Source organism: Cuculus canorus, chromosome 11, assembly GCF_017976375.1.
Source record: "Cuculus canorus isolate bCucCan1 chromosome 11, bCucCan1.pri, whole genome shotgun sequence".
Lineage (NCBI taxonomy): Eukaryota > Metazoa > Chordata > Aves > Cuculiformes > Cuculidae > Cuculus > Cuculus canorus.
Genome location: NC_071411.1, coordinates 18146268 through 18165707, shown reverse-complemented (window position 1 = coordinate 18165707; position 19440 = coordinate 18146268). Strand labels below are relative to the sequence as shown.

General features: G+C 41.6%; 1 protein-coding gene across 2 annotated transcripts in view; it reads left to right on the top strand.

Moving 5' to 3' along the window:
• Window positions 1–19440, top strand: part of PTPRG (protein tyrosine phosphatase receptor type G) — a 416754-nt gene that overhangs the window by 346648 nt on the left and 50666 nt on the right. The gene's annotated exons all lie outside the window — the stretch shown is intronic.

Sequence of the window (19440 nt, the reverse complement as noted above, 5' to 3'; positions counted from 1 at the left end):
CGTTTGCAAGTAATTAACATCATTGCAGTAAGACGGTGAATAAAATTGCAGTGATATGTGCACAAAAGCTGAAACTGGAAAGATTCTGAAGAACCCTTTGTAGTGTCCTGTACTTCAATATATATTTTCTTCATTTGAAAGACTAAACTTGGCCACATTCACATCAGGCAAGCCCTTGCAGGGTGTGGTTTATCCTGAAGCACCGTAGTGAGGGGTTAATAATATTTATCCTGCCTTGATACAAAATGCTCTTCTAAGTAGGAAAGGTTTTGAAATGAAATTCTAGAGCTATTATCAGGAAGAATGTTGATACCTGTCATTGTTTAGAAAACATTTCCATTTCCTGCCATTTCACTAAAGGATTTTGAGAAATAATTGCAAAATTGGTATTTCATTTGCTCAAAGAGAAACAGTACCACCCCTGAGAAGATATTAAAATTGAAAAGTACTGGCTTAGTGGCCAATAGTTAGAGACTAATTTTTGATAAATTTTGGTTCATAAGAATACTCTAGTCTAAAATTAAGGTGCGTTAATTCAATTCAAATACTTTTTATCTTCAAATTCCCAACCAGCCACCTCATAAAATTTTTATTTGCTTAGTAATAGCAAACATGCACATAAATCAAGGAAGATACACAAAGACTTTAACTGAAACTACTGAAACTGAATTACTTTTCCAGTAATGTTTGTTATTTTGTAAAGGAACAGCAATTGTTTCTTATCTGTTCTCCATAATATGCATGAGTAGTTAACGTTCAGCAGTGGCTTTGGTAATACGAGCATTGTCATTAATACCCCTGACAGCAGCAGACCAATTTTTTCTGTATAACTGGTACTAAAAAAAAAAATAAAGAAAGATGGATGTGAAAAATTAATAGAGACATGAAAAGTGTGTCACACAGAAGTCAGAAGATTTTAAAAAATACAAAGCAACAAATTGAGGAACAATAAACAAACGAGAGCACATGAGCGTGCTCTCGGCATGATTACCTTTCCTTAGGAAAAATAAAATGTTTATATCTGTGAGTATTTTAAAGGAAGGAAAAAACTGATCACAGAGTCCAATTTACAAGTTTGAAAGGAACAGTGATCTGGGTTTTCAGGAAGAAATACTTAGCTTAAAATGTAATGGGCAACATATGGAATAATTTGCTAAATAACACCATCAAAGCAAATGGGATGAAAGCGAACTTGAGACAGATTTTTCAGTAAGGGAAACATGGTATTGAAGTGCACAGCAGAGAAACACTTGTTATGAAAGGATAACCCTCAAGGGGACAGGCGTGCTGGACCAAGGCGTCTTCTCTTGCAGAGCAGTTCTTTGTTTTGGTGTGAGAAAAAGCATTACAAAACAAAACTCAGAGAGCTAGAAAGTGCAGAAGAGACGTGGTTACCCTGTGGCGATATATTTTGAGGGTAAAACAAATGATATTTTCACTTTTGCAGTTTTGAGCATTTGTGGGATTAGATGATTTGAGACCAGAGGTGACATAAGTAGAACAATGAAGCAGAGCGAAGCCTTCTGCTTGTTTGCGTTGCATCGATGCCCAATTATCCAAGGACCAAAATAAGGAGTTAGGGAGGTTGCTTGTGAGGGTTTGGCAAAGCATTTGTCTCTGTTCGTATCCTTCGTAATTCATTCCACAATGCAGCAATGGAATAAGTTTTGTGGTGATGTCGTGTTGTAAGGAAGGTCCATTTTCTGTTTCCTTTATTTGAAAAGGAGAGTGATAGGAAGCAGTCACTGTTTGATGAAGCTTTTCCTTTCTTTATCTCTTGAGCTTCCATGCTGAGTTCATTAGAGACTTCTTGTAATTGAATGGATTTGGAAATTATCTGTGTCATTTCTGAATGAGACTGCCTTGTTTGCAGAGGTAACTTGCTGTTCTCGGTTCCTTTTCCATGTGAATCCTGGACAAATGGCAAAAGAATATGATTGATTTTGAAGAGAAAGGGTGATTTGGTCTTTTTAGTGTGATGACCATCTCAGTAATGAAAAGGGATGGGAACTCGCAGGAAAGCATCAGCCCCGAATTACCTTTCTACTGAAGTTGCCTGAATTCAGTATTTTTAATGGTACTGCTGTGCAATGAGGGCTCTGTGGTTTTAAGTTGGTAGAGTGGAAAATAAACTAGGTCAGCACAATGAAGCTGCAAAAATTGTACTACCTCTTATCCCAGAACAATGAGGAGAGCACCATCGCAGTTTGACCAGGAGCCACAAAGTTTGCTGGGGCTGGTTGGCAGTTGGGCTTCCTGGGCAGGAGGGACAATGGCTTTAATTTAAGTTAGCTTCTGTGCATCTTTGATTCCTCTTGAGGAAAAGCTGGCCTGGCTGATCCCCGAGCTGTTGTGGGCACAATGAACAGGACTGTTGATGCTCGAAACTGATTTCATTTAGCACCGAGTTGAGAATTTGAGTCATAGCAGACAGAAAAAGTAAGGAGACCAGGTGCTTGTTTTACTCCACATGTAGATTCACCATACACTTCCGCAGTGGCACAGTGGTATTTCTTTTTCTCCTTTCGTTCCTTTCATACTGGTTCCTGAAATTATGTGCTAGAGGGACAACCAACTGAGTGTTTCTGAGGACTGTTCACTGGGATTTTAGGATCTTTCATTGGAGCACTCCTAGCTCATCTAGAGCTTGTTAAAACATGTGCGCTCTTAAGGTGCAGATTCCCGAGTATGTTATTTTTGCATTTCTGGGCGTTTGTTTTGCATCTGTGATTTTATACCCTGACACAGTATCATGAGAAGCTTCTGCAGTTCTTCAAGGTCAGTTTAAAATTTGACTTGAATTGTCTGTAGTCTTTGCCACTGTTATTCTCGCAGCCTTTTCTACAAGCTCTGAGAATTGCAGAGTGTGTTTGGTAGTGACCTCCAAACTATTTAGGGATTGAGTGTGACTTCAAGTTTTTTTTTGCAGCAAGGCGAGTTCCTATTGCGTGCTGAGATAATATGGCTTGAAACATGTCTTTTCTAGCACTTCAACTGTATTCCATGGCAAATTGAACAAGTCCTGAGTATTGACACTGTAAGGAAACCCAGGGTCAGTGCCACTTTCTTTCTCACAGAGGTGCAGCAACTTAAATACTTTGATACGCAGAAAGTTCTGTCACCTTAGAAAGAAACATATTTTAGGGGGTGACTGGTGACCTTCCACTGTTTGTTTCCCATTCTGATTTTTAATCTAAACGCTACAATGCTATAGACTGTGGTTTCAAAGGGAAAAATAAGCAGAGAATATTAAGAAGCAATTAAGATTTTAGAGTTTAGCCAACAGCAACTTTTAAATGGGAACTAAATTATAGCCATTTCTCATTTCCAGCCAAGAGGAAGAAATTAATTCACAACTATAGCTGGAGAGTTTTCTTTTTCTTTCTTTTGAGCAGATATCATAATTCACCTCTGAATTATTGCTGCCATCAACATCATGATCCCAAAGACAAAGCAGGAATATTGCATTGCATTTCTTATTAAATCAAGCTGTTTATACAGTGCTAATATGTTTACATTCAGGAGGGATTTTTGGAACAACACAGCTGCTGCCTTTCAAAGAGCAAGCAAGCTTACATTGCTTGTTTATAGTCATGTGTGTATATGAGACAGCTTGGGAAAAAAAAAGTGCTTTAAATTTCCTTAGGCAAAACTCTATAGAATTTAGTAGACAATAAGACTTCTCTTAGGTTTTTGTGGAGCATCCTGTTGAATTGAACAGGATCCTTGGGACAGGTCCCGTGGCAGAGCCTTGTACTTTTCCAGCAGTGCATTTCTGTGCAGAAGAAATGGCATTGTGCACCAGGAGATGTGGGTTCTTTCTCTGACGCGGTCATTGATTTTCTGTGTGACCCCGGGCCAAGTCACTTACGGTTTGACAGTATTTTGTTGAACTCGGTGGCAAAGACCTCACTGGGAGCAAGCTCAGGTGCTCTATATTTCCACATCTGAGTCTTGTCACTGATAAAATAGCACTGAAGAAAGCTGGTCAGCTGTATTAGTAAATCAGTTTGTAATATAGAAATGAAAACTGCGCTGTAAGACCAAAGACTGTTGTGGTTACCACGTCTATTAACCACAACTTGGAAAACTGCCTTTTGGTATTAAATTCTGGGGAACTTGCACTGCTCCATAGCTTTGACAGTGTTAAAACTTCACTTTGGGAAAAAAAAAACCTTCTGCCTGCAGCAGGTTGTAAAAAGTGCTGGAATTGTTATTTGAACCTATCTCTAGGTTTTATTTTATGAGTACACAATGTGTTGTTCATCTACTGTACTGATTGAAAAAGGAACATTGCAAATTTACAGACCATTGTAAAATTGCTTGCTTACAATGATAAAAGCTGCTTTCAGCTTACTCTAAAATATTCCCGATTCTGCTCATTTTCTCACTCGTGGAGGATGCTAGGTGTTGATTTTAAGAATGCCTCGGGCACGGTTGTGTATTTATTTCAGCAGCAGCAGTTCAAGCAGCTTCCTCTGTTCCTGCCCTCGTTCTGCCCTCATGATACCAATGCAGATGTTTGTATAACCGTGTGAGGAGCTGGATGGAGAAATAATCCACGTTTAAAAAAAAAAAAAAAAAGGGAAGAGGAGAGGAGCTTTTGATTTAAAGCAGATTAGCTTCCACTCTGGTCCGTGCAGTAACCAGAGTTGTACCAGCATAACTGAGGGACCAGGATGAGGCAGGAGAGATGAGGATGCTCGCACTGACACAGCCCCCAGGCACTTGTGCTCAGCTTGAGGATGGCAGTGCTCCAGAGCAAAACCCATCTGACCACAGATAGTGAGGAGAATTAGCTGAAAAGGGCAAGAGATTTCCTAAACCGAGAGACAGGTAACACCACAGGAAGACAAAGGGAAACATGGAGGTGAGTGGTAGGCCTGAAACCTCTTGCAGCTTCCATCTCCTTTTTAGTGACCAGGTGTGCCCTGCTCATACTGAACAGGGCATGCCTTTGTTTTCTTCTGGAAATAGCCACGTCTAGGCTCGGATGATGACAAACAGCCTCAGAGCCATGGGCAGATTGCTGCCTGGCAAGCGAGGTGCAGCCCAGCCTGATTCAGAGCCCTCTGATCTCCCTGCCTCAACCCAGGCCATGCAGGAAGAGTACTTGAGTTTTATTGCAGAAAGTCCAGGTTTTACTTGATTTTGCCAGTGCCAGAGGTAAAGGTACTGAAATATTGGGGGCTTTTGTGTGCTGCATCTCAGAGTGCTGCTCGTTTTCATTAAAGGGGAGCTGACCTGTGATCAGGTACCTCTTATCCCATGTGGGGAACAGAGCTCATCCTTTGTGCCAACAGCAGGCAACTTGCTTTCAAGCCTGAAGCTTAGGGCAACTGCCCACTGCTTGTTCTAGCTATTGGGATCGTTCTTTGAGTGCTCGTCATTCTCCCATTATGAGGAAAATCAATATGAAAACTTCTCTGAGAGCATCTCTTGCTCTTTCATCCAGCAGTGCACAGCCTGGGGCAAGGCGGAGAGAGCCCGCAAGGAGATCCATTAACGCCAAAGCTTAGCGTTGCCGCTGCTGTTCCTCCCATTGTTGCCTTATGGGCTTTTATCATCTCCTCTTGCAGGGAGCTAGAGAGGATCCAGCCCAGCTGTTCGCAGGGGTGGCTGGGTGCCAGGGGTCTATCTCTCTGCGCAGGAAGGGCTGAGGTAGGTGAGCACGGTTGTGCGCAGAGGAGGCCAGGACACGGCACACCCCGCACAGCCATTCCTTCGTAACTCCTTCCTCAATAACCATTTCCCAATTGGCTACTTTAGGGCCTTTCAGAAATCACAAGAGTTGTCAGTTGTTATAGTAACGGACCCCCTGCTGCTGAATTGGCCCTGAGATGCCCATTTGGGCTTTTGAACAGACTAACTCATGCTCATTAGACAAAAAAGAGAGAGAGACAGATTCGCAGATGGAAAGTTGCCTTTTAAGCATGCTGTGTGATCCGTTAAGAGCTAGGCTGTGGAAAGGGGCATGTTCTCTCATTATATGCCTGTTACTTTTACTCTTCTTTAATTAACACTAGTTTTATTTTTTCTTGCAAACCAGAATTCTGCAAGATTTCTGTTTCCTCACTGGTGAGGCCAGTAGTATGCTGCCACTTCACAAACCAACCGTTTTCTGTCTAGAGAAAGGAAAGACATCGGAGAGAGATTTGCCAAACTTATATGCAGATGAGTGATGCTTTCCAGAACTATCAGAATATCTTCAAAGCTCAGAAAACGGTATTTTCAGTCCTAATTATACAGCATCAGGAGCAACATCACAAATCATGAAGCACATTTTGACCCAGGAATATCCCATTTCAAGGAAATAACACAATCTACGTTTTACTTCAAGTTTAAACCTGATCAGTCCCATTGATGTTAACAGAGTGACTCCTGAATAAACGGTTGTTCTGGTCAGAGCTAAAGCACAACCAGTTTTCTAACTTTTCAGCTAATCCTCATCTAAGTTACTTCATTTTCTGAATGTTAATGACATGTTTTTCAGACGCTGTCTGTTTCTAGAAATGATAACACTTAATATTTATAGTCATCACCAAAATAACAGGGCACTAGGATGCAGAAAGGCCAGTGCTTTTGCTCATTCCCAGAGTGACCAAAGCCATCCTTGAGCTGATGGAATGCCATAAATAAAAAGGGTAGAAAAGAGTTGCAACTTCAGGGAGGAGTGGGCAGGACAGGGGCCCCAAAGCTGACCAACAGAGGATTCCATCCCATATATGTCATACTCTGTATAAAACTGAGGGATTGTGAGGATTAGGCCCTCTTTTTCGATGGCGAGTGTCCAGTGAGGACTTTTTGTGTTTGTCTGCTCCTTATCCCGATCTCTGCATTCCTGAATCCAGTTCCTAAATCCAGCTCCCATCTGCCACAGGGTCCAGTCTAGGACTTCCCCTGTACCTGTCCTGCACTGTCTGTGGTGACATAGTCATGGGCATTAGATTTTGTGTATTTGCATAGACTTGAGTATTTTCTTATTAATATTATTTTCCTTTTTATTATTATTGTTTCTTAAAGCTGTTTCAGTCTCTGTCTTCCCATTCTCCCAGTAGCGAGGAGGGGAAATGGGACACAAATGCCCGTGTTGAGCTGCCAGCTAGGCTGGGGGATGCTAACGCAGGACACTGAATGAGCTGAATCAGGACACTATATCAGCTAAATCAAACCTCGCCTTCGTAAATTTAAGTTCACATGACTGAAGAACCTGTATCACCTTAGATGTGTTCTCAAGAGCATGTAATTGCACTGACAAGTTACTTCTTGGAGGTGCTTGAAGCCAGGCTTTTCCTATGTCATGCATGTCCAGCCTTCATCTGAATTTCATGAAACAATGTTCTCCTCTCATTTGTTCTGTAAATGAAAAGCAAATATGAATTTGTAGCAGGCTGGTGTTTCTCCAGGTGTAAATAAGAGAAGACTGTGGTGGTTGTTGTGTGATCCACCTTTTGTAGGAAGAAATTGGTTAGAGCAGATGGGCAAACAGGGTTCTAGTGGAGAGAGGAGACGAGTGCTCTGTTACACAAATGGGCTCTGCAAAAAGTGATCTTCTGCACCCATTGTGCTGAGGATGAGGAGTCTTTGGCTTAAACTGCAGCAAGGGAAAAATGTAGGTTTGACGTTAGAAAAAGCTTCATGACAGGAAAGACAATAAAACGGTGACCTACAGAATTTCCATGGCTTTTAGGTTCCAAAACAAGGTTATGCAGCCATTCGTCAGGAGCACCGCAGGAGTCATTGATCCTGCATGGGAGCTTCGAGGCCTATTCACCATCACTCTGCGGTGTGAGCTTTAAAGCACCCGGGCGAGCATGGGAGGAGGAATGGTGTAGTGTCATAAATTCTCCTGTAAATCACAGAGTAGAAGCCTGAAAAAGCATTTGGAAGACACAGTTTAAATGCATCACGTTTAAAGTAAATAACATGAAGCAGATAAAAGAGCACATCTGAAAATTGGAGGAAGGAGAGAAGGAGGGCTCTACCTTTGGAGATAGAGGGAAAAGATGATACAAATAGGCAGGAAAGAAACTGCAAAGGCAGCTTGCAGAGGACAACTGTGTCAGGAGACCCACAGGTTGGTGGAAGAAAATCTGTTTGGAGTTTTGTTCCATCTGTTCTCCTGCAGCAGGGAGCCTAAAGTAGGGGAGAGTTAAGAGTACAACAATGATTTGACATTTAAAAACAAAACTGAAAAGAAGGAGCTGGTATAGCTGCAATTTGTTGCCCCCATTATGTGTTATCTAAGGCACCATCCCTACAGCACATGGCAATGCTGCCCTGTTATGAGCAGTAAGTGCCCATGAGGCCACTCCTGGTGCCAAGGGCAAAGCCCTCTGCAAGGTAGACATCCCTGGAGAGGCTGTTGTGTGAAGTATCTTCTTGCAAAGGAGAGCGGGAATGGCAATTGCTTGAAGGACCAAGATTTCACAACTGTGAAGCCACCCACTCCGGCAATCCCGATTCCTGCTGGACTGTGATTGTTTATAACAGTACCTTTAAATGAGAACCCTCCCTCTGAAACATGCATGTTCTTTGACTCCTTGGGTGTTTGTACCATGCAGGTCAGTTGTGCGAGCATCTTTTCTGCGTCTTATGGATGTGACCATTGAACTCGGTTGGAGCCCACATCTGTATCACCTTTGTTTTAAAAGATACTGTCAAGCATGAACTCATAAGTCAAACAACAGGAGAATACGTGCTTGAGTTGTGGAAGGCTGAGATCTCATGCTGGTGGTCCTGAAATCTCCCAAACAAACAAAGTATAGGTTTTTTCTTTTCAGTTCGCTGTAGGATGTGTGCTGTAAGGGCTGAGATATTAGGCTGTGCTTCACCCTCAGGCCCACACTGGCCATCCCGTTCATTAAAGAGGATGAAGTTTATGCAAAAGTCTTGGCAGCAAGTTGGGAAACTGCTGTGGACACACTCCTCGCTGCGTCGGTTAGAGGTGGAACAGCATTTTCCCAGCATTCCCAGGAATATTTTCTTCTGCAGAGAGAGCAAAAGGGAGCAGTAAGAGCAGCTGAGGTCAGGCAAGGAGAGATCTGTGGTGTGCTGTGATTGATCTTTTCGCTTCTGTTTCTGTGGAACTAATTAAATGGATTAATTGCAGCCATTTTTTTTCTAGAAATGCCCTCCCCAGTGTTGCTGTAATGGTGAGGTCTTGGAAAGAAAGTGAGATTTTATCTGAGCAGGATTAAAAGTGGTAGTTCACAAGGCGTAATTTTGAACCGACAGTTTTTAAATGTTCAAATGTTCTCGTTAAACTTCATGAAGAACCATTTTTCTGGTGCTGAGAAATAGCATGCCATGAGAGAGATGTGTTTTCTGATGAGCACAGCGGTGGAGGATGTCAGGTACCACTGCCTTCTCCTACTTACCCGTTAGGTCTTTTGTAAGGGAGGAAATTTCTATACGACTTAAAAATTTTTGAACTCTGTCTTTTAAAGGTATAACCAGTGTTTTTAAGGAGAAACAAATTTCAGAGATGCCTTTTGTGAAATTAATTCACTTTTTAAAAAAGACTATTTCTTAAGAAGATGGATGAATTCTCTTTCTCTTCTTCTCTGCTCAAAGAAACCATTCATTAACCCATTGTTTTTGATATGTTGCAAGTTTGTTTTCTATTGATCTGTGGCCAGTTTATATATTTTCTATAATTTTCTTAGTATGTAAGATTATGTGTTAAAGTCTATACAGGTATCTCTGGAGTAGATTCCCTCTCATAAATTGGTAGGTTCAGAGCTAGAGGAATGTCTTGGACAGACAAGGAATGAAATATCCTATAATACAAGTCGATGTACCCGGAGGGAACGGTATACCTCTGCTGTGAAACTGTGAATTAACTGCAGCAACCAGATATATTATATTTTTTTCTCTCTCCTTGTAACTATAAAATATAGCTATTGAAGGGCCCTGCGCTGTCCTGAGTCCCATAGCAGCATTTGGACTAACATTAGTGCTGGCTGTTTCACAGCAGGATGTGGTCTGAGTGTAAAATCATGGGGTAAGAATATTAAATCAATTCAGCAGTCTTAACTGGTTGGGTAAATGCTAGGGATCAGCAGCTGAATGAAACAATAACAAGCAGGGGTGGACTTAATTTTTACTTTTCTTAAAACGTCTGCAATTTGGGGCAAAAACCACCACCTTGGAATGCCCAATACATGTTTGTCTGCGATCATGAATGTTGCGAATATGTAAATGCATTCACTTTATGTAGAATACTTGAGTTTGTTTAAAAGAAAACGTTTCTTCTGTCACTACAAAGAGCGTGTATTTCACTCTACTGACTTCCACATTAAAATCTGTCTGAACTCTGACATTCAAGTTGAAACAGGCACAGGTGCCATGCCTAGTTCTCCGCTGAGGATTTGTTCCATGTGTTGGAAATCTTCTCCTTTCCGTACCAGAACAAAAATGTTTTGGAATATACTACAAAGTGACATTCATAAAGTAATAGAAATAAGCCCAATTTGAATTTGAAAATTATTATTAATCTTAAAAAAAAGAAATCATAGAATCACTAGGTTGGAAAGGCACCATTGGATCACTGAGTGCAACCAAAATCAAAACATTCTGTTGTGACGTCAAATGGTCTATTCCCTGAAGGTCTAAATTTGTTTTTCATTTTCCTTCTGACCAAATTGTCATTTAAATGGATATATTTCTGTACAGTGATTCACTGTCTAAAACCATTTTGAACCACTATGAGAAAGTTTCCAGTGAGTGCTGGTAAAATGCCTCACGTTTCGTAGCAGCATGAGCTTATCTCGTTGACTCCTGTGACAGGTAAGTTTTAAGCCGTTGTGGATCAAAGCGTGTTCTGTCGTACCACAGGGTGGATTTGGGACTACGATGCTGAATCAGTGCAGGTGGGGCGCATATCCAAGTCATGGGTAAAGGGAGATCTTTCCCTTGGTACAGGCATGCGGCTGGGGCTCTAGGGGCTCCTCAGCTGGAGCAAATCCCTCAGCAGCAGTGGACGGAGGTGAGGGATGGAGCTTATCCCTGCTGATGGATATTTGGCATCAGTGTGGGGTTTGAACAGGAGTGAGAGAATATCGGTCTGCAAGGCAAGCGGCAGGAGTGCATCTCCTAAAATTGCCTTGGGAAGGGACATCTGCCAGCCCCACAGTTTATTAGGAGCCAAGCGGTTCATCAGCGGAGAGGATTTTATGCTGTTAAAGAAGGGATCAAAGTAAACTGGCCTGTGAGCTTTCCAGCTGCTTTCGAGCTTTTCTTACGGTATTTATTTCCCCAAGGCGGTTCCAGTAGTGCTGAGAGAAGGTTTGTGGAGCAGTGCAGCAGCAGGCGTGCAGGTGAGGATTGCAGCGGTTGTGCAGTGCGAGCACTACAGAGGGCACAGAGGACTTCCAGCCACAGCGTAACTCGAAACAGTCATAATTTACTCTGATCAGAGTCTTATAAGTTTCCTAAATTTCAGTGTTCAGTGGTCATAGTAACTGGTATTACAGACATGAAAGGAAAGCTGTGAAGATGCAGTCCTCATTCCTGTCTTTCTTTGGATTATATATATATATATTTTTAATAGAAGCCTAGGACATAGATGTACCAAAATGGTTAATCTCTTTCCATTCATACCGCTCCTCATTTTTTAAGCATTCAGAGTGCTATTTCAATCAGAGTAAATGGGTTTGCTTTGCAGTTTGCTTTCCAAAGCCTGCAAATGCTCTGTGAGTTTTGTGAGATGAGGTTGAATCTACACTTCTTTAGTCACATAACTGACATTTGCAACAAGGTTCTCCTGGCCCTGATATCATTACAGGCTTCAGGTGCGTTTGAATGAACTGTTGTTTACCACTTCCCTTACGGTTATGGGTACAAACAAGCCTTTTAACTTAAAAAGGCTTTTCCTGCAGTGTTTGTTCTTCAACAGGCTTTTCTGTAGGCTTTGCGTGACAGAAGTTGTAGTCATATTTTTCTGCTAACGCCTTGTCTCCCCACACTTGTCCTGTGCCCTTGTTCTGTCTAATTTTGGGAAGCAGGAGGAAGAAGGGAGAAAGAGATTACCAGCTTGTCAAATAGGACATCTACTTGGTTCACATCTGCCAGAGCTACCCTAAATATGCTTGGTGGTGTTGAGGGGTGTGTACACCTTGTATTTATCGACAATAATTCTTTATTAGAGAAAAATCTAATAATAATTGATAATTAATAGCACCATTTGCATGCACAAATTGCCATACTTTGACTTGGATGGCATTTAATACTGAATCTAGATAAAGCAATTGTATTTTTGTGGAGATCAATGCCAACAAATAAAAAAGTTGAAAATGTTTTTACAAGAATTTGAGCAAAGAAAATATTCCCTTTTCTTTCTGAGACTGTGGAAATAAAGTTTCTGCTTTCTAAAGGAAAATGCAGTAATTAGGAAGTTTGCAAATGGAAATTAGCCCGTGTTGGTCTTCGTCTTTATTTATGTCATTAAATGGACTCTTTAATTAGCATATATATTATTCATGTTTCAATATAATCTATTTTATAAGTCTAAGTTCAAATACAAAAATCAAAATGGGCTTGATGCACCTTATTGTTCATATGCAAAGCAGCTAACATAGATGTAAAGATATGAGGTGAATTGAAACATTCATATTTCATGAGGATGCAGTCTACATTTTCTGAAATTATGGCTTGAACTCTTATTTGTAACTTTTTCTCATTTGCATACATATTAGTCCCTCTTTAAATGATGTGTTAATTCTATTCATTAGACTTCAGTGAATGCTTCTAACTCTCCTGATAATCAAGCGTAGGTCCCTGGAAAGCAAATTATGGACTTTCATGTTGCAAAACCCATTGTAAACGTGACATTTATCACTGCAAAGCCAACTCATGTAAAGCACTGGGCTGCAGACAGGAGGGCAGAACCCTTTTTCTTACGCTTACAGTAATGATTGTCATCTGTGAATAAGGATCTGGCACCAAGTCCCTGATGTCTCTTCAGAAATGATTGGGCACTTCACAACCACGGCACCCTCTCGATGGTAAAAATGCCAGTTAGCTCTTCAGGAGAGAGGGAGTAACTTGACTCAGGTCTTCACACAAACGGCTTCAAGAAAATGAGTGATCAAGAATCTTCAGTTCCCAATAACGTGGTGGTGGAGATGAGAGTTTGGGGACCTACCAGTGCTCTGGAGTGTATTTGGCTGTCCAAGCAGGAGCCTGCAGGCTCGCTTTGCTGCTGTCCAAAATGCATTTGTGCTTCCACATCTCCAAAACTGTGATCCTGAAAGCAAAAGCACGAAGGTTATAACAGTGCCATAGGAGCCCTTTCTCTGAGTCTCTGAGCCAAATCCTGTACCAAACATTGGAACAGTCTGTGGGAAGAAAAGGGGTAACAAAATCACATTTGAGTTAGGTGTCTGCTGCTGCATTTTGATTTGCCAGGCTGTGACAATTCATCTTTTTAATTCTAGGTATAAAAGCATTGTTATCCCGGTGGTAAACCCGAGGTGATAATTTTGCAAGGGTTTATGTTGATGGGGTGAGCCCTGAGCGGTGCCACACGGGGAGTTGCCATGTGTGCTCTGATTAATAAAAAAATTGATGGGAAGAGGAAAGATTCTTATTGCCATCACTGCGAGGAAATGCTTGACATCTTTAAAAGCCCATAAGTTTAGTTTCCATCTGGTTTTTGCAGAGTCTGGGCCTTTTCAAACACAGTGCTGATGTGCTGTAGGGAATTAATTTAGCTCTTTGTGGTAGCAGAAGGTTAGAGTTCAACATCACTGTTTTTGTTATCCACAGAGCTACATGGAACAAGTTCCCTGTTGTATAGTTTAAAGGAATAGATGGAGACTACTAGAAAGAGACCTGTTGTCCCTGCAGCTTAGTTTTATTCGAAATGCAAGGAATGAGAGAGCAGAAGAGCAGAAATCACAGCATTTGATATACATTGCCAGCAGCTGCTCCATCTCTCCGTGTCTGAGCGTGTAATCTCGCTCTCAGGAGCATTCTGCTTGAGAAGCAGCTGGGCGCTTCTGAACGTACAAGAAATGCTGCCATTTCACCAGCGTTTGTGATAATGCAGGCTGCAGCTAGGCCTGCAGGCAAATGAACCGCCTCTGGTTTATTGTAACTGTGAGATTTTGGTGCGTTGTCTATAGGATTTGAGCTTGCATTTGGATTTCCTTTCCTTCCCTAACAATGCTTCCTTGTACCGAAAGTGTGCAAGAGAATCCCTGAGCTTTACACCAGCTTTTTTGAAACTCTTAAACCATTGGCAGCCCTCTGCTCCTTCACTCCTTGGATGGTGAGCGTGAGGTCCCATTGACTTCCACGCTGTCAAACTGGGACAGTCTGTGCTAATTTCCTGTATGCTGAGCACTGAAAAGGATGCTGAAGATAAAGGGCTTTAAACCAACTCTAGCCCAGAGTTTAAGGTTATCCACAGCTCTCTGTGCTTTTTGAAGCCTGGAAAGCAAACAGCAGACAGGGGAATGAGGCAGCAGATAAGTGTCTCCTTCTGTGCCTCCTTCCAGCATCTTTTTCCCTTGGTGCACCAGACAGCATCTCCCCATCCCAGAGAGAGACGGGCTGACAACCTCACACCTCCTTTTTCTCTGGTGACTGAATTTGTCATTGCTGTCCACTAGCTTTATTGTATTTACTCTGCTTTCTGTGAAGAAGGAGTTAAATCCATATGAGTTGGATGATTTGTGTAACAGCTCATGTTCTGTTTTGACCTTCTTGGCTTCACATATTTTCGCCTTTTAAAGTTACTAGCTGTATCTGAGATCTTAACATCATTGGGCTGCTTTGTGGAAATAAATATTAATGAGATGGCTGCTGATAGCATCATTTGGGTAGAAACAAATGCTTTTATAATAAATGGAATTTAATATTAATTGAGTGGTTTGGAGTTAAAGCGGGATATAAAGTGACAAGCTCGTGGCACAGCAAACTGCCCTTTGCAGGAATCCAATTAGAAATGTGAGCGGCAAGTTGTAAGCAAACTTGCTATAATCACACGGGGGCAATACAAGAGCGGAGCATAATTTGGAGCCTGGGACGTGTCCCCTTGAATGTCTCATAATTTCCATTAATCAACATTTAGTTACTATGTGGTGCCAAGTTTGCATTCATCAGCTCTTGCCTGGCTATGCCGCATCCCATTGCTCTGGTCAAACTGGAGGGAGACAGTCTGTTTCGCAATAAAAGGGCACATCAGTTAAATGCACTGTGTTCTGCTACACGTCTTCGGAGAGAAGTGACTCATTTGTTAGCCTGCTGAAATGACTTTGCATTGGAAATCTTGTGCTGATGTTACAGGGGTTTGCTTGATGACTGGAAGCTGTTGCCTTTGACATTTCCTCAATACAAATCATCAAGAGTTGTTCCCTTTCCAAAGTGCAGCATTTGTTGATGACTTGGACAAATAGGTGATTTGCTGAGATGTGTCGCACATAAATGGTTAATTGCTGCCTGGAGCAACCAAGTACGATTGTCACAGATGTATCTTACGTCCTAAAGAGTGATGGAAAGTGTTCATTTGATTTGAAGTATTCTAAAGTAGTTTTTCTAAATTTTCTGTATCATTTTCATCTGGCGGATGGAGTCACAGGAGCTGCTATAGTGAGAGTTTTCGGCATTTCAGCCTGAGTATTGCGTGAAATCAGCTTAGCGAGCCTCTAAAAGGAGGGTGCAGGATGTGAAGCAGGGGTGCGAGATGTAAAGTAGGGGTGCAGGAGTGATAAAGGCCTAAGCACGGCGTCTGGCAATTGGGACAGTGCTTCCAGGCTGATGGAGAAGCATGTGGAAAAAACACAAGAAGGAGCAAGTCAATTTATCCATTCTGTCAAAATGGCTACGATCAGCCAGGAGGCAAATGAATAAACGGATCAACAAGTATTTCACACTTGGGTGTTCTCGACAGGAAATCACAGATCTGAAACCAAATGTCTGGGACAAAACTACCAGAAATAGTGGCAAAATACTCTGCTGTTTAGTCTGCATTTTAAACATATTTAGCTCACAAAACTTCTTGAAATAAAATACTGGAATAAAACAGGAACTTGTTACTACAGTTCCCGTTTTCCAGCAGAAATGGAAATAGTTGGAGTGGGTCTCGCAGCAGGACCCCGGGCCCACGCTAGAATCTCTCTTTGCCAGCACAGCCAGATGTGTACTGTTGGCCATGGTGATTGCTGCCGTCTTTTCCCTTCCCAAGCTCACTAATTGCTGGGTAATGGCAGCAGAAGCACCACCACAGCAGAACGTAGAAATGAAATGCATAAATACAGTAAGAGGAAAATGAGTCTGGATGGTGAAAGAGACATCAAGACTGAGCGGTTCACCAAGGAGCAGGCATTGCTTGTGTTCCTCCAGGACAGAGTATCAGCCTTTGCAGCCGTGTCATGAGCTCTAAAAGAAAAGGAAATACTGAGCCAAGAGCTTGTATTTAACTTATGCGTCCACTTCTGAGCAAACGCCTGATGGATCCAGGCGTGTTTCTCCATACATTAGGAAGCATTTGTATGCTTTTGCTAAGATGCGGCCTGCAGTTCTTGTGGGCTTTTTTCTCCTTTTCCCCGGTCTCACATTTATCAACAGTGAAAGGTTATAAAGAGCTTAATAAAAGGTAGATAAAAGCTTTGGAAATAGTGCAAATAAAGAAAACAGCCTATAAATAGAAAATATATTAAACTGTATCTGGTGTTAACAGATCTAATAATTAACACAGGTTGACTGAATTTCTCCTATTTGACTTATCTGCAGTGAACTTCTGTCTTGAATCAAAATGTTCTCCTCCTGTGATTAGTTTTGTTATTAGGTGTTTCCACACTCTGATCAAGGCAATGGGAAAGCGATGGTTTATCTGCTTGGGTGCAGAAAAGGAGTTTGTCATGAGGATGAAAGCAGTTTCTAATTTTCAGAATGATTTTGACTGATTTTTTTAAAGGTAAAGTCTCTTCTACTTAAAGATTTTTTAGTTCTTGACTCTTCTGTGCAATTGAGGGCCTGCTAATGGACTTCATGGTAACTTTTCTGGTATGCCTCATACTTTGAGTCCCTTCAAATGTAATGAATATCTGTTTCCTTGACGCTAAAATTCAATGAGATTTGAATGGGTTATAGGCCTGAGACTTCAAATATGTCCTTAATAAATGTTTTGAAAAGGGAACTCTTCCTTGCTTCATTTCATGCTCACTTCATCTCAGGATCATCCTTCTAATACTCTCTGCCTCTCGGGGTAGGGGGTTCTACCTCCATGACATGCCTGTAATATTTCTAGAATTTTTATTATGGCTTAAATGGTCTGTGGAAATGGCAATTCAAAAAATAGATTGTTTTTATTTTCTGTGTCTCTTGATTATGTCTAAGCATGCTTAATACCACTTACTGCTTTTTGGTGTTAATTAGTTTTTTCTTATAGGATGAATGATCTTGGGATTTGTTTGGTGTTACTGCTGTCGTTGATTCTATTTATTTTTTAGAAACGTTCCCCCAAAATACTGCTACTGGAAGGATGCTACTGACACAAGGACTTTTTATTCTGATATATTAATTGATGTGGGTCTGCTGTGTTTAGCAAAGGGAGCCCCGTGGATACGTTCACACCACACTGCTCATCCGATTTAAGCAGAACACCACTTCAGTGAATACAACCCAGCTCTCTGTGGTCCAGCTCGATTAGTGCAGAGCTAGCCCAAGGCACTTAGCCCAGCAGATAAGGAGTGTTGGAGCAGGCAGAGCTCCCACGAACATGCCTGCCTCTCTCCTGGCATCTGAGATAGGTCACTGCGGTCTGACAGGGGCATTTTTACTGAGCTAGTTAGAGATGTACTCAGCATACACAGCAGAATACGCAGCGTGGTATTTCTCAGTGGTTTGGTTCAGTGGATGGTAGTTTATTGTCTCTGATATTTGTGTTTCCTTGTCACATTTGTTAACCTTTGAATGCAAGAAACTCATTAAAGCAATTCCTCAGACACACATACTCCAGGACTTCCCCAGAGCTCTCGAGTCACTGCCGCATTAGTATCAGCGACAGCAAGAAGTGAATCTCCAAATGGGTTGATTGATAGCGAGATTAATGATCCCCAAGACTTCTGTCCAGGTTTATTATGTGGCAGCTTACAAATCTTTGCTTTCAGGGAGATGGGTGGGGAAGGAGGACCAGCTGGCTGCCACCCCGTCTGTCTGTATTAGCGAGATGAGGTGACGTACGCAGCCCTATCAGAGCTCTAGCGTTAAGTAGTGTATTTTCAGTGTTCTCATTATCTGCCAGGTACTAAATAATTTGCTTCTCTGCTCTTGGTGCCAGCTGCTCTTTTCTTTTCCTTTGTGCTGTGTTTCCAAAGGTATCTTTTTGTGCCATTTCTAATTGCATTCTAAACAGAGTTAATGGAGAGACCATAAAAAATTCGAAGTAGCTCTTTCTTTTTGAAATGGCCAGTGGAAAAAAGCCCACCCTCAAAATACACTGTGATGAAAAGAGAATGGAAATAATCACACCTTAAGTATTTTACCCTGGCTCCAAATAAGCTACACATGAAATAAGTCCAGCAGTGCTGGGAAATCTTCCTAGTTCTCCCATGCAGTTTTATCCAGGTGCACGTGGACATGTCTGATGAAAAGAGGGAGCTTCCCATTGAGTATTCCATTATATTTAACAAACTGCATTTCTGCCTGAAGGTGGTCAAGTCCCTCAAAACAGAGGAAAAAACTGTGTCTAAATTTTTAGCATGCTTTTGTGTTGTGTTTAGGTCCCAGCCTGTGGCTTGGGATACCTGAAATAAATGTCAGCTCAATGTCCTCATGTCCCATTCAGCGGAAGAAAAGGATATTTTTGCAAAGGGAAGAGCAGGGCTCTTTAATTTTGAAAGTATTTAGGTAGGAGTAATTAGGGACATTGAGGTGAATATTCCGAAGAGAGACCCAGTTGCTGTCCTCTGTTAGGTGGGATCATTTCTGTACTGTTTTTTCTTATAACAATTACAATCCAGATGAATTACACTTTGTGTTTAAAAATACCTGTGTTTTAACCTCCTGGTGTGTCACCCTGTCTTTATTCTTTCCTTGCCTGAGATTCATCCCAATGGGAGCTCATGTCCTGAAATGATAATATCAGGAATGAGTTCTTGGAGGTGCTACTAAAAGCTCCTCTCTAGTAAGAGGCAATCTTCATTGATTGCTGCAGCTCTTGTGATTACAGAACAACTCTTCACTTGGTGAAATTCATCTTCCTTCTGTGAGAAAGTTTTAGGCTCCTTTTTAATATTACATGATGTTTAGGGCAATGGAAGTACACGTTTTGTGGGAACTGCCTATGGTATTGTTTGATTGGAAAAGGCATCTCTTTGTTTTCCTCTATGAATTCCTAGTCTTTCTGATGAATATTGCATTAAATAAATAGTTGGCTGAGGGAGAGGAGAGTGAATACATCAGGCATCCCTTTGGTTTTGAAAACCGTGC